This window comes from Diabrotica virgifera, chromosome 7 (assembly GCF_917563875.1).
Source record: "Diabrotica virgifera virgifera chromosome 7, PGI_DIABVI_V3a".
Lineage (NCBI taxonomy): Eukaryota > Metazoa > Arthropoda > Insecta > Coleoptera > Chrysomelidae > Diabrotica > Diabrotica virgifera.
The window spans coordinates 52,254,107-52,269,526 of NC_065449.1; the positions used below are offsets into that span (position 1 = coordinate 52,254,107).

A 15,420-nucleotide genomic window follows, 5' to 3' on the forward strand; every position below is an offset into this window, starting at 1 on the left:
CGGTCGACGTGATTAATTCTGGCATATGTATTACTTTTACCTAGCTATTCGGTTTGTATTAATAGTAATCGGTAATTATTAATAATTTCCAATTAATCATACTTACCGTAACATAGTGAGCGGCCGTGGAGTAACGGCATATTCGCTGGCCTCATACGCCAGTGCACGTGGGTTCGAGCCCTGCCAAAGACAAACCATTTTCATTTCCAATAATGACACAGACCGTCTCACCGTGCCTCGGAGAGAACGTAAAGCCGTCGGTCCCCCTGGGCTAGTGTACATCGGCACTAGTTACTTGAAAACTTGAAACAGGGTTAAAGATGTAAATGGCGCCGGAACTGTCCGAAAGGACCTCCCCGGCAAAAATGCCATACGATATTATTATTATTACCGTAACATAAATACCGTTGCACGTCATCCGCGTCCTAGCACCTGACGTCACATGATACCAACACAAAATATTTAAGTCTGTCATCTGTATCAATGTTATTTTTACTTCACTTAATTTTGTGTACATGGTACATGTGTTTTTAGTTTATTGTCTATATTTTCTCTGGTTATATTTTTATTGTTATTTTGCATAAGCAATAGATCCGTCTTTGTAATTTTGTTTATTGGATATATTCCTTGAAATGTCAAATTTACATTTTTGTAAAATAAATATACCTACCAAGCATTGTAAAATAAACAATTTTCATGTGCCTACACCTTCCAAAAGTAGTAAGAATTTTAATAATCGTTATTACGATTAATAAATTAATAGATTATTATTTAATAATCCAATAATAACGTTATTACTTAAAAGTTAATTTTCAAAGCAACTCTATAATTAATAATCTATGGAAATAATCTCAAAAAACAGAAAACAAATTCTAAGCAAAGGCTTAAACCAACTCCCGCGCGAGCTTAAAATTATTTGGTTTAAGCCTAGGCTTAAGCCTCAAATTGAAGTGGAAATACAGGCATCTAAGCTTAAGCAAAGGCTTAAAGTAAGCTTTGGCTTAAGTGAGGTTGGAAATACCGGCCCGTAGGTCTGTTCCTTTTTAGAAACGTTTAGACAAGAACACTGGAATTAGTTAAATTAATTAAATTAGTTAAAGAAATATACCATAACTTGATTCATTGATTTGTATAAATGGATTATTAAGCGTTTCTTGAAGCACATTTTGTTCGGATCACACTTTAACTGTAAGTGCACGAAGGTGACAAAAATTTCCTCAAATTAGTATCAGTTATTTGACAGTGTGGTGTTGACATTTTGTATTTGTTTTTATTATTTGCTATAAGTATTTGTTTTATTATATTTATTATTTACTTTAGCGTAAGATTATTACTAACTTTTTAGTTTTTTATTTCTAATTTGTTTTATTTATTTACATTTAATATTAATTTGTTTTGTTTTATAACCGACTTCTACAAAAATTATATGATATATTTGATTTAAACTAAATTCAAGAATTTTTTTGAAATTTGGCAATAATGTCAACTTAGAACTCTAACGTACATAATGACGTGCAACGATATTTATAATGTACCAACCATATTATAGTGTTTAATGACGACATAAACACATAACACAAAACATTCCCCCAGTTTTATAACCTATTATGTATTAAGTACTTAGTGTTATCAGTTATTTTTGTAGTATAATTGTATAGTGTAACCTTAATCGCCTTTGGATCGCCAGCGTTAGATTTTTGTATCATAAACAAACCTTAAACTAACTGTATATGTATAAACATTTAGATACATATGTTGAATATTGTGATTTGTGTACCTAATTATAATTGCCATATTTTTATTGAAAGTGAACAATTTTGATAATAATACTTAATCATCAACACTCAGTAGGTACGTATTATTTATAGGTGTCACGTTCAAGGTCATATAATATCGTTAATGAAGCTTTAATCTTTGTTAATGTTGTATTTAGTATTATATTATGTAATTCGTTTTAAAATAATTACATCACTAATTATGTTATAAAGGTCTTTGAAATATCAAATTACAAATAAACTTGTTTGCTAACAAAAATTAGGACCACGGTGACAATAAACTGTTTCTGTGCAATATGTTGATTGTCCTGTTGTTGCTATTATAGTCCAGTGGCTTTTTGACAGGAGATGTAAAATACCAATAATTTTTGAGGTATGTATTTGTAGATACACTTCGCGTCAAAAAAAAAACTGGTACACTTTTTTCCCAATGTAAACCTGTGTTCAGACTGGACACAATGGCTCGTGAATCACGGCGTTGTTGCCAGCACAGATAATGGAATTGCACTGAATCTAAATACAAAAAATAACGTTCAAAAATATACAGGGTGGTGAATCGTAAAACGGGCCATAGGAAACTCAATGGGAAATTATAAACTGTTAAATTCCTGCTTCCCTAATCATTTTACAACAAAAGTCATGAGAAGGTATTTGTAGAAGATTAAAATCTGTATTAAAAACAAAAGCTAAAATTGTTCTAGGATTTAAACTAGGTATGCGTGTAAAAGTTAGGCCCACGTTATTATTTACCTGATTGTTCGCACACTATTGACTGAATAAAACATCTTTATTATTATAACTTTCCCTCAACTTAGGCTATCTTACCAATTTTATTATTTTTTAAACAAGAAATGAAAAAATAAAAATTTTGACAGTTCAAATTTTCAATATTTATAAACTTCACTGTGACCGAACGCAAACGATACACATTATGGTAATGTGTGTCCCCTAACTTTGGCGTATTTCTGTGAAAAATTATTATATTTTTACAAAATTTTGGAATATGTTTAATTCGTAGAACAATTTTAACAGTTGTTTTCAATACAGACTTCAATCCTCTAGAAATAGTTGTTTATGTGTTTTGATATAAAATAATTAGGGAAGCAGGAATTCAACAGTTTAAAATTTTACATTGAATATGGCCCGTTTTCCAATCCACCATCCGGTATAAAATTTTTAGGCAGGTATTATTTTTATCATTAACAACCAAAAACCGTATCTAATAAATTTAATATCCAGAGAGACGATTGAATTAATATTAAAAAATCCACATAACTGAAAAACTAAACGATTAAACACATTATATAAAAAGAACTAGGTCCAGTACTCGATGACTTATTTAATTACTTGACATCAGTCAAATTTGATAAATTTGTCAAAGTAAATTTTAAACAATGCCAAGTCAATTAAGTAAGTGTGATAAAACTAGAATCGTTTCGAAAATAGAGGATGGTTGGTCTGTCCGACAACTGGCTCAAGAGTTCAATAGAAGCAAAACCACAATTCTCAACATTAAAAAAAGATGGGAAAACGAGCAGACTTTGGATAGAAGGAGAGGGAGCGGGAGACCAGCTATTACTACAGCCCAACAAGATCAAACATTATCTAATTATGTAAGAGTGAATCCCTTCCATACGGCAAGGCAAGCAAAAGTGAATACAAACTTTAATGGATCTATAACTACAGCATTAAGGAGGATTAAAACAACAGGTTTAAAAAATTGTGCAGCCGCCCGAAAATAAAAGTATAGCGAGGAACATAAGCAAAGTAGACTCATATTGGCTTTAAATTATGTCTTAAATGATCCTGTTAATTTTTGGGACCGTGTAATTTTTTCGGATGAAAAAGTATTCCAGTCTCGTTATGATGGCCGCATTAGGGTTTATAGACCGCCTGGAAATAGGTGCTCTATAAATGTTTGGGCTTGGATGTATAGAGGAGGTTTAGGAATGTGTTGGAAAATTGAAGAACGATTCAATGCTGGAAATTATTTACATATTTTAGATAATGTGATGTTACCATCGGTTAGGCAAATTTTCCCCAACAATAATTTTATTTTCCAGCATGACAACTGTTCAATCCACACAGCTCACCGTGTACGGGATTACCTTATGGAAAATAATATTGAAACTCTTCCATGGCCCTCTAAAAGTCCAGATATTAATCCAATAGAGAACGTTTGGGGACTTATGGTCAACAAAATACAAAAATTGTATGTAATTCCCCAAAACAGAGATCATTTGTGGACCATCATTGAAGAAACCTGGGAAAGCTTGCCTGAAGATGACAATTTAGCAGTAAATTTAATTAACTCAGTGCCCAGAAGATTACAAGCAGTTATTAATAATAATGGAGCTATGACAAAATATTAAGGGGAAAGGAGCAAAATGTCGCCTGACAAAATTTTCTATGTGTTTTAAACGTTTTTATTTTTTTTCGAATCCTGAGAAAAATAATAAGTATTTTTGAAAAATTTAAACGCAAAATGAAATATATTACATTACCGAGGGCCGAAAGTCCCTTAGAATAAATAAAAAGTTTTCAGGGACTTTCGGCCCTCAGTAATAATGTAATCTTTCATTCTGCGTTTAAATTTTTCAAAAATATTCATTATATTTCTCATGATTCGAAAAAAATGAATACATTTAATAAAACACATTGAACATTTTGACAGGCGACATGTTCCACCTATGTCCTTAATATTTCAGCAGTTTCGAATTTTATTGTAATACATAATTTAAGTTTGTAAAAGTTATTCATTTTGTATTTATTTCAAATTTCAATTTTTCTAGTGTTTTATTTATTAGTATCCCACAACTCTAAAAGAGTTTTGTGCTACACTTTACGAGAAACCCTCCACACTTCTCGATTTTAAATTAAACATAATCATTTAATGTCATGTCTAGAGTCTGTCATCCATGTCATATCTGTCATAAATTATAATAGAACACGAAATAATTTATGGGCACTTAATTGAGATGATGGAACATTACAAAATTAATAAGAGACTTTTTTAGGATGCATGTTTAAATAAATGTGACTGACTAATCGAGAATGCTCGATGTTGTTTTAATTTTTAATAAACCTACTAAAAACTTGCGGTCTGCTGCACAACTCTGCTTTTAGCTGGTTTGATATAATATTTTAGTTGAACTGGCAACGTTGCCTAGAAATAAGAATGACACATATGACAAGACCAATTTACACAACTAGAAAAACACGATTTTCGGTTATAAGACTTGTACCAGTTTTTTTTGACGCGAAGTGTACATAAAAATGTCCAAAAACTGTTTTTAGTGAATAACTATTAAACAACTTTCCCCTATATGGAAAAGAACATTCTTGTGAAAAATAATGTTTATAAAAAAAACAAAGAAATTCGTTTTTACTGTAATAGACCCAATCTAAAGCAAGTTAAAATTTAATAGTACCTATAAGGTTTTTACAGGTGCCGATGAATTTTAGGATTTTAGCTTATTGTATTTTATTTTTCCTGATTTTCCTGGTAATGACGCCAATTTTGTTACTAATTTTTTCTTAAAAAATTGTGAGGTCTCTCTTATTTTGATCAGAACTATTTAAATTTTTGTACTAAAAATTTCTTTACAAGTTCGTTTCAAAGGCATATTTCAGCACTTTCAAAAATATTGTACAAATTTTCCCAACAAATTTTGCGTCTTTCAGTTATTTAACGTTGAAATTTTCAAATAAATTTTTAGCAAAGAATAAATACGATTCATTGAGCTATAACTCGATTTATATTGCGGCTAAAATAATAGAAAAAAAAAACAAATTCCTTTTTTATACACTCACCGGCACAAAATTCCGTCACCCAAAATTTTTGATATTAAGTTTGACGATCTACAACTTTATTATTTATACTCCGATTTTCAAGATTCTTGCATTAGTTTGTAGGTACATTGTATTGATGTCGTTTGTTGTTATTCCGGTAAAAACAATTTTTTGCTTAGATGGCATTATAAGAGGGTAAATGGAAGCGTTGTATTTTCTCCTAATTTTAAGAAATTATGTGGAAAAATTGGACGGCTGATCTTATTTCATACTCCTTTTGTATTATCCTGAGGGTATTACTAAGGTTTTTTTTTAAGTATCCAGATATCTCTTTTCTTGTAAGAGCTGTAATAAAAACACTGCTTTGAAGGTTTATTTAATTAAAACTATCAAACGCACTAAAATTAACAAAACAAAACAAAATTAACAACAAAACAAAACAATTAAATAGCGGGTACGTCCACCTCTTGCATCAACGACTTCTCGCAATCTGTTTAGCATCGAATAAAGGTGTGTTATCCTTGCCTGGGGAAGAGCCCCATATTCCTCTACCAGGGCCATAACGGTACCAAATTTTCTGGAAGTCTAGGATGACGGCAAATAGCCCTCTATTTTTAATTCATCCCATAAATGCTCAATAGGATTGAGATCTGGGTTGCATGCGGGCTATTCTAATCTTATCAATCAAACCTCTATTTTATGAGTCAATCAGTGTTTTTATTTACAAAGAATGGTACAGCTCTTACAAGATAAGGGATATTCGGATAATTCAAAAAACAAAATTTTAGTGATGCTTCCGGGATAATATGACAGGACTATAAAACCAAATAAGCTATTCCAATTTTCCACAGAATTTTTTAAAATTAAGAGAAAATACAACGCTTTCATTCACCCCTGTATAATGTCATGCAAGCAAAATTGTTTTGTTACCGGAATAATACCAAATGATACCAATCCATGTACCTACAAACTGGTGCAAGAATCTTGAAAATCGGAGCATAACTAATAAAGTTATACAGTATGTCCCTGGAAGTTGTATCCATATGGAAAACTTTTTTATTATTAATTTTACGAAAAAAAGTTATCCTTCATAAAAAGCTCTGCATGGTCCAGAACCTAAGATTCAACCATCAGATATCAAATTTTATGAATATTATACGAGGTATGTCAAAAAGTTTGAATTTCACTCAAGAGTAAAGTAGCTTTATTTTTCACAATATTGAAAATTGCTATTATGAAAAGTTGTTTTGAATTAAAAACTATATTCTAATATGCAGTTACATCCTTCTAATTGAAAAAAATTTTTTTTTGAAAAATTATGGGTAATTAACATTATTTTCAGTAATTTTATTTCTAATAACTCTTTTATTATTAATTTTACGAAAAAAGTGATTCGTAATAAAAAGTTCTGCATGGTCTAAAATACTCTAAAACCTAAAATACAACCATCTTATGTCAATTTTGTACGAGGTGTGTCAAAAAAGATAAATTTAGATCAAAAGTAAAGTACTTCAAAATATTTCAATAAGAAGGATGTAATTACATACTGAAACATGGTTTTTAATTTTTAATAACTTTTCATAATAACAATTTTCGATATTGTGAAAAATAAAGGTTATTTTATTCTTGAGCCAAATTCATATTTGTTGACATACCTTGTATAAAATTGATAAAATTTGACATAAGATGGTTGTATTTTAGGTTTCAGACCATGCAGAATTTTTTATTAAGTTAAGAGTTATCAGAATTGAAATAACTGAAAATGTTAGCTATCCATAATTTTTCAAAAAAAAAAAAATCGATTAGAAGGATGTAATTGCATATTAGAATATAGTTTTTAATTCCAAACAACTTTTCATAATAGCAATTTTCAATATTGTGAAAAATAAAGCTACTTTACTCTTGAGTGAAATTCAAACTTTTTGACATACCTCGTATAATATTCATAAAATTTTATATCTGATGGTTAAATCTTAGGTTTTGGACCATGCAGAGCTTTTTATGAAGAATGACTTTTTTTCGTAAAATTAATAATAAAAAAGTTTTCCATATGGATACAACTTACAGGGACATACTGTACATTGTCAAAATTAATCAAAAATTTTGGGTGACGGAATTTTGTGCTGGTGAGTGCATAAACTCTGATTTTTATAAGGTATATGATAAACAGGGTGTCCAGAAACTCTCGTGACAAACGAAGAACGGAGATTCCTTGTATAATTTTAAGACAATTTATCTCAACTCACCTAGTCCGAAAATGCCCTAGACATTAGACTAGGTAACTGGTGGCGTAACTGGTGGCGCGACTGGTGGCGCGACTAGTGGCTCCACCAAATTAAAGCACACAAAATGTTATGGGCAACTGCTAGCCGATATGGGCAACTGATGGCGCAACCAGTTACCGTAGTCTAATCATTGATATATTAAGCGTAGACTCGGCATACTCACCAAAAAAGCGTAACGCGGAAACAGCATGGAAACAGTTGTCGATGGTCTATCTATCTCTTTTAACCAAACGAACCCGCGCACGTGACGGACAAAGATGGCTGGACCACTCAATCCTATGTCGACGTTACACCCCGATGCATTGAGTGGCATATCCCTAGCCAAGTCTAGAGCTTCACGATACGATACAATATCGATACTTTTTAAGTATTGAGTATTGTATTGGTAATGCCAATGAAGTATCGTATCGAGTATCGATATCGGCAATACTTTCTTATAAAAATATTTTATTGATATTGATTTCGATACGAGATCGATACAATACTCGATATAATATATATATATATATATATATATATATATATATATATATATATATATATATATATATATATATATATATATATATATATATATATATATATATATATATATATATCTATATGTCTTCATATCAAGGCGAGATCCGTTTGTATCATAAGCTATAAAAGATGAGATCCGTTTTGCAAGGCGAGATCCGATTTTGGATCTCACCTTGTATTCACGTGTATATAGTGACATCTCGATGTAACAATGGTTGGGGTACAAGGAAATCGATTTTTGTCTGGACCTCATTTTGCACCCCTTTTGGTGAATTTTATATTGCAGTGGTTCCACTAAATCCGCTGTAGAGGGCAGCGCGCGCGATCCGTTGTGTATATGCTAAATACATATTTTGCAGACAATCCGAGATCCGGTAAATTTGGAAACATCGCAAATGAATTTCACGGTCAGCTCTCTCACTCGGCTTATGTCTAGCTTGAATAAGAATAAAGAATATTTACATTATTTAAGGGCTCTGTCCAGAAAGGCGATTGTCAAATATCTCGAGACTAGACGGCATATCGAAAAAACTTTGGAATACTTTTTTAATGGTTTTTCAAAATCTATATACTTATGCAGTAGCAGGGTTCTTATTCTGCCTGGGAAAGCGGTGGGTGTAGCAACTTTGAATTATCAACTGAAACCCTTTATTTTTAATTAAATAGTTGAAATTTAGAATTAAAAATACACAACCTTTGTTTGAATCGATAATAGCTTCTTTAATCCAGTCGGAAGAGCTTCAAAATCGTCGTTTTGATGACATTTTTAGGGTTTAAGGGTACCTCAGGTAGCTTAAAACGTAAGAAATAAATTTGAATAGTAACGGATTAAGCCAACACAGAGCCTATCGCAAATGTATACTTTTCATTTATGTTTATTGATAAACAAAGCTCCAATTCTATTTTACTTCAACTCATTTTAAGGCTATTTCAATAAACTAACCGGTTCTTTTTTCAGTTTTTTGGTAAAATATTGTAACTTATAGACGAAAATTCTTAAAATCGGCTATTTTTCATTTAAATTGTCAATAAATAATTAAATTGAGAAAAAATTGGTCAGATTTACATAAATTTTGTTATTCCGGCCATATAGAAACTAAAACAATTGTTACGTAGTTACACTGAGTGTCATAAAAACCGTGTATTTTTACTCATTGCTTTGAGCTATTTCACGTAAAATCGAGATATAAGTTGTATTTTTACATAAGTTATATTAACGTTAAACTGACTTAATTTATAATTTTATAAGCAACAATTAAGTATAGCGAAATTTATAAAACCTTGTTTAAATTGTTTTACATGCTCTATAATGCGGTTATCTTAAATTTTGTTTTGAATGTTTTTCTTCTTACTGGTAGACAAAAAATGGCAAAATGTGCATTTTTGACATCAAATTGTTGATAACCAACATAGTTACTACTCAAAATATTTAAAAAAACTAACCGTCGGTATAACAGGTTGCCTGGCAACCAGATGCAGAAGAGTACCATAAATGTTTTCCACTTTTTAGCACTTTCTTTAAGTGAAATTTAAAATCATTTACCACCAATAACTTACACCCATGTTCACTCATTACGAAATCTGTTACAAGAATTTCAGCGATTTCAGCCATTTTTCAAAATTTATTTGGATTTTCTCTAATAATCCTTCCAAAAGACAATACATAAATGATGAATACCTTTTACACCAACTTCAAGAAGGGTAATTTATACAGGTACATACCTGGAATTATTATATGGACCGTTCACTCTTGTTAGAGTATAGTTCGCTCAAATATCCTTTAAATATCTCTTTTAATCCATTTCACGCGGTAAATTAGTCCGCTTTTCCTTTAGGTCGTAGTTCATAGGTTGTGATGTTTTTTTGCCTTCTCTGCTATCTTCTTCCACTCTCTCCGGTCCTGAATCTTTTCTCTCCAGTTTGCAATTTCCATCTTTGATATATCGTCTAGCAGTTGATATTTTTGGTCTTCCTCTTGGTCTATTTTTTACTGGTTTCCAGTTCATTATCTTCCTGATCAGTTCTTCTACCCCTCTTCTTTGTGTGTGCCCAAACCATCTGAGCCTTTGTGCTTTAATGAATTTTACTATATCTTCTCCTTTATTTATATTTATTATTTCATGGTTCATCAGCTTTCTATATTCCCCTGTTTCTGTCTTTACTGGGCCATGTATTCTTCTCATAATTTTTCTCTCAATTATTCTTAACTTTTCTTCGACTTTTTTCGTAAGGCACATTACTTCTGCTCCATAGGCTGTCACTGATCTGATTGCTGCTGTGTATATTTTTGATTTTGTTTTTTGCTCAGGTTTTTGTCCTTGAGTAATTGGTGATATTTCCAATATACTCTATTACCTGCTTTAATTATTTCGTTTATCTCTATATTCCTTCCGTTTTTGCCGTCCACCATCACCCCCAGGTATTTGAAGCAATCTACTCTCTGGAATGTATTTTCACCTATCTTTATTTCTGTTATTCTGTTTACATTGTCTCGTTTGCTTATAAGATACTCGTATTTTGTTTTATTCTGATTGATTATTAATCCTCTCGTCTTTGCTTCTCTTACCAGGGTTAAAAGTGCCTCTTCTAGTCTTTTTTTATCTCGTGCTACCAGTCCCAGGTCATCTGCATATCCTATGATCTGTGTTGAGCTTTGAATGATTGTCTTTTTCAGCCCTGTGTCACTAATTACTCCTTCTAGAACGATATTAAATAGTGTCGTTTGTCGTTGACAGACTGTCTCCTTGTCTTACTTCAAGTTCTATTTTGATGTCATTTGTATCGCCCTCATTTGTTTTAACTTTTGCTGTTAAGTCTTTTATTGTCATTCTAGATAGTCTTATTAATTTTGCCGTTATCTCCATTTTTTTCATTTATTTTAATAATTGTTGTCTGTATATGCTGTCGAAGGCCTGTTAGAAGTCGATGTACCTGTATGTGTAATTCTATGTCATGTTCATAGCTTTTTTCAATTGTTTGTGTAAGTACGTGTATTGCATCTATTGTTGATCTTCCTTTTCTAAAACCCTGTTGGTATAGTCCTATAATTTTTTCTGTGTATTGAATTATGATATTTCTAGTCGGTTTCTTATAATTGTGGTCAATATCTTATACGTTGTATTTAGTAGCATAATTGGTCTGTAGTTGCAGCACTTAGTTGGATCTCCTTTCTTAAAGATTGGTGCGATGTGTCCGTTTTTCCATTCTATGGGCATGCTTTCGTCCTTCCAAATTGTAGCCATTAACTTGTGCATTCGCTTCGTGAGCTCCCCTCCTCCGTTGATGATCAGTTCGTTGTTGATTTCATCTGGCCCTGGCGTTTTGTTTACTTTTAGTTGTTTTAATACCTCCATGAATTCCTGATAAGTAGGTGCGCCTTCCTCTTCATCTCTGTTATCTCTTATATCCTCATCCTCTGAATATGCCTTATTGTATAGGTCCGTGAAATGTTTTTCCCAATCTTTTTTGTTTATTTTTGTGACAGATTTTTTGATACTGTATTGTTGTTTTATCAATTCGAACAATTTCTTGTTGTCTTTATTATTCGTTTCTAATTCTTGCATTTGTTCAGAGATCCATGTGTTTTTCTTTCTTCTATAGAGTTTCAATGCTTCTTGTTTTTCTTTTCTATATTGGTCCAGTTGTTCCTGTTCGGCACTTTGTAGCCATTTGTTTCTTGCGAGGTGCTTCAGTTGACTTTTTTGATGACATTCCTCATCAAACCATTCTTTCGATTCTTTGTTTTTTGGAATCCTATTATTTTTTCTGCTGTCTCCGTTATGCTGTTCTTTATGTTTTTCCATTCTCCTTCTATTTCTCTGTGCTCGTACTGACCCAATTTCTGTTCTAGTTGTTCTGTATATTGTTACTTTGTTTCTTGCGTTTTCAGATTGGCTATATTCCATTTCCTCCTTTTTCCTTCCTTATGATTATTTGCTTTGATTATTTTCATCTTAAGTTTTGCTATCAACAATATGTGGTCAGTGCCTCCATTTGCCCCTCTATATGACCTTACGTCTTGTACTATTTGTGTCCACTTTTTCGAAATTAGAGTATGATTTATTTGGTTTCCATCCATTCTTCCTGGTATCATCCATGTTATTTTGTGTTCTTTTTTATGTTTATGCCCAGTACTAACTATATATGTGTTTGTTGCTACTGCTAGGTTGCAGATTTCTCCTCCATTATCATTCGTAGTTTCATGAATGGTTTCTTTGCCAGCTACATTACGATAAGAGCCCTCCATTCCGATCTTTGCATTAAAATCACCCAATATTATTAATATGTCATTCCTCGGAATATTTTCACAGGTTTCTTCCAGGATGTCGTATAATTCTGCTTTATCTTCTTGGTTTGCTTCTTCGGTGGGTGCATAGCAATTGACTATCGAGATGTTGGCTTGTTTATTTTCTTATGTAAGATATCCTTTCATTAACTGCTTTGAATTGTATCACTTTTTCCCTCATTTTTTTGTTCACCATAAATGCCGTACCATTCGTTCCCTGTTTGTTTTCTCCCGAATAATACATGCTAAAGTTTTTCTTCTCAATGTTTCCTTCTTCCTTCCGTCGTATTTCCTGTAGGGCTAGGATTTCTAGTTGGTATTTTTTCATTTCAAGAGCTATTTCTTGCATCTTACCTACTGCCAGCATGGTTCTAATATTCCAAGATCCCATTCTAATGGGTTTTGTTCTTTTCTTCTTATTGAGATTATTTCTTTATTTTGTGTGCGTTATTTTGTTTTCGTTAACCGTTTGCATTTCCGAGTCTTTTTTTGCCATGTCAATATCATATTTCAGCCGCTGTTCTTCGTTTATTAGTTTTTTGAATTTTCTATCAGCTGTTCTCTCTCTTCGTCCCATATCTAGATTTTGCCATTCACTATTAATTTCTTGTAGCCGATTTTCGTTTGCTTACCTTTGCTTCTTTCGTCCTTTGCTATTTTAGTTATTTCCTTTTGTATTTCTTTTTCTTTGGATGTCCAATCGTTGTTTATATAGATACGATCTTTATGCTGTTTTAGTTTACGTTTGTTGTTTAGGATTTCCATTTTATCCGTGAGGGCTTCTGTTTCTATTGCGCATACTGTTTCTCCTATTTTTTTTGCACTTCTTAGTTTTATTTGTATTTGCAACTCTTGGGCTATGAAATTTTCCATTTCTTCTTTTAATTTCTTATAATCATTTGTTTCTACTTTCAACCCAGTTACGATCAAGCTTTTCTTTTTGCTAAATTTCTCCAGTTGCTCCATTCTTTCATGTAGCTGTTTTACTTCTTTTTTTATTTTTTGATTCTCTGCTTTTACATCCATTAACTCTTTATTGGTTTGTTGTTATTCTTTCCTTATTTGTTTTATTTCCTGAAGCATTTCATCGTTTTTATTCATTAGCTCTTTCATTATTGTAATCATAACATTTTCCATGTCTTCCTTGTTTTCGTTGCCTGCTTTGCTTGGTGACCGTTTTTTAATTTCACTTCTATTAAAACAATCATCCAAGTTTTCTCTTTTGCGTTTCGTTTCATCATCGGTTTCACTTCCTGTGCCATTTTTTCCATTTTCTAGGAGTGCAGCGCTAAATACCTGGAATACCGATATTAGATTATCAACAATACTTAAAAAATTAAAGTTACCAATTCACCGGTAGTTAATGGGTTATCTAAAAATTACCTGCGCACCAGAGTTGCCAGTTGGCCTGTAATTAGGATGGGGGATTAAAATAGATACGAATTCACCGGGACCCGGAAATATGCACACCCTGATATTCTAGTTACCTAAGCTCGTCCGATTGGCGCATGACGTCAGCAACAGAGTAAAGCATAGTCCCGTCTATGCGTTCGTAATACGAACGCGAACGAAATTTGTGAATAGTACAAATGAATGAATTATGACTAAAAGAAACTAAGTGATTTTTATAGTTTAGAGGAAAATTATTAAACTATTTACTTTTATTTAAATTGATTTTCAGTTATTTGTAAAGTTCCCAGTTTCTTGATTAAATTGGTATCCGGAAAATAAAAATATTCATATAATCGATATCTAATAAAATTATTATATTTCGTTAGTTGGCAAAAATTTATTAGTGGCCTACATATTAGTAAATATAATTTTTACCAAGGGGAAGAAAAGCCCCAAAATAAAACCATAAATTTAATGGATTGATAAAAAAACAAAATTTTTTACTTTTTAAATAATGTATTTCATCAGATTTAAGTAAGAGGCTTGGAAAAGACAAAAATAAGTTTTACAGTTTTCATGCCATGCACTTTATTTAAATTTTGTGCATGTGAAATGGATGTACATACAGCAACTATGTAGCAGTTTTCATAATTTCTCTTTTACGCAATGTCAGGTTGTTAAGAGACTTGTTTAATTCTTTAATTCGGAAGTACATCCGAGACCTAAAAAATAACTTGTTCGCTTTGTTAGAACAGTCTACAGTTACACTTTTGGACATAAGGTTTTCTAAATAATTTTTAGTTACCAAAATGGAATCACCATTTATGTGGAAGGAAAAATTGTCTCCAGTTACTTAATATATGACAAGAGAGTGTCTGATGGTTTACATAAACCACACTTACTCAAATGATCAACCCACGTGTACGTTGAAACATCTTCGGATTAAATATTGGAGTCCTTCAATTTATGGCAGATATAACCAGCCAAATTCTCCAAACCATCATACTCGAGGTCACTAATGTTTTTTCATTCTGACTCTCATTGAGAACTTAAAAATCCACAACTGTTTCGTTGTTAGAATCCAGCCTTTGGATCAATTGTCCAGAAATTGGTAAATCTGGGATGTCGTCTGTTTAAACGTTCGAAAATTCGTTCCGTTGTCGTTCCTACCCGTATATAACTTTTATAAAATATAATAAACCTTTTTGTAAACACTTTAAAAAAAATTTAATGGGTTTTCCCCGAAAAGAGATTCATTTTTTGGTACTATGTATCACGTTAAAATATTTGATTTGGAATTTGAAGGATAAGATCTTCTTTTTTATGAGCTACAAATTTACTTTTACTGGTTCTATAGACTAAGAATATA

At 31.8% G+C, this 15,420-nt stretch overlaps 1 protein-coding gene across 2 annotated transcripts in view; it reads left to right on the forward strand.

Moving 5' to 3' along the window:
* The first annotated feature begins 1,622 nt into the window (after positions 1 to 1,622).
* Positions 1,623 to 15,420, forward strand: part of LOC126888386 (juvenile hormone acid O-methyltransferase-like) — a 54,930-nt gene continuing 41,132 nt past the window's right edge. Inside the window, exon 1 of one of the 2 annotated variants that reach the window (XM_050656587.1) lies at positions 1,623 to 1,851. The gene's annotated coding sequence lies outside the window, so the exon portion shown is untranslated. Of the gene's footprint in view, positions 1,852 to 1,943; positions 2,149 to 15,420 lie in introns of those variants that run through there. The other variant, XM_050656588.1, reaches the window with a different exon arrangement.